At 35.7% G+C, this 992-nt stretch overlaps 1 non-coding gene across 1 annotated transcript; it reads right to left on the bottom strand.

Annotated features, from left to right (window-relative positions):
- Nucleotides 1–665: 665 nt before the first annotated feature.
- Nucleotides 666–764, bottom strand: LOC116643316. The gene has a single exon (XR_004301529.1). It is a non-coding gene; the product is annotated as a U6 spliceosomal RNA (small nuclear RNA).
- Nucleotides 765–992: the final 228 nt, after the last annotated feature.

The raw sequence follows: 992 nt of genomic DNA, 5'->3' as shown, positions 1-992 counted from the left end.
GTTCTGTAAAGTGCTGCAAGTCTTGTACTCTATGCAAGATATGGGCACATCAGTTGGTCACTCATGAAACAGCGCCACTAATGAATTTTAAAAAAGAGAAAGAAAAAAAATGCAGTCATTATCTGGAATGCTGAAGTCTATACATCTAAGAGCACAGGGCTCACTAAGACTCATAAATATACTTCTGCTGCTGCTGCTGTCTATGCTTCTGTTACAACAAAGATCTTGATCCTCAAGATTATAGAGAAAAGCACTCATGCCACCCCTGTGGCACACTGAAGTAATTAATTCAAAACCAACATAAGCCCAGCTTCAATCCCATGACTGCAACCATTGCCATGGGGAGGCTACAAACCCTGGAGATGCTAATTTGAGGCTCTCTGGAGGAACAAGCTCATGCATATGAGCAAGGGAGAGAGAAATTTGTCTGAAATATATCCAACAACAACAACAATTTAAAACAGAAAAGAAGGATAAAATAAAAATAGAAACGTGGGTATAGAAAACTGAAACAGAGGTCCACAATTTGACCCAATCCAAAATTTACTAAATTATTTTATATAACAAAAGATAAAATTTACTAACATCATTTATATAACAAAAGATAAAAGGCTACTGATTGACTTTTGTGTCTCAACAACTTTGTGTTGTTGTTTTTTTTCTTTTTAAATATGGAATGCTTCACAAATTTGCTTTCATCCTTGCACAGGGACCATGCTAATCTCTGTATCTATCCAATTTTAGTATGTGCTGCCAAAGTGAGCACTCAACAACTTTGGATCTGAATTAACCTTAATATCTGTCAAAATGTACCCACTGGCAACTCTTCATGGTTTTAATCTTCACAGCATGAGGGTCAAATTAGAGATATACCTGGGGATTCTAAATATTAAGCAAGGTACTTCTTATACTCTTAAAAGACTTACAAAATATAAAATAGAGTACAAATAGATGTGCCTCTGCTTGACCATCAGAACTATTATGTTGCCTAA

Source organism: Phoca vitulina, unplaced genomic scaffold, assembly GCF_004348235.1.
Source record: "Phoca vitulina isolate PV1807 unplaced genomic scaffold, GSC_HSeal_1.0 scaffold25, whole genome shotgun sequence".
In the NCBI taxonomy this organism is placed as follows: Eukaryota; Metazoa; Chordata; class Mammalia; order Carnivora; family Phocidae; genus Phoca; species Phoca vitulina.
Note: the sequence above shows the minus strand (reverse complement) of the source record. Positions and strands in the feature narration are given on the sequence as shown.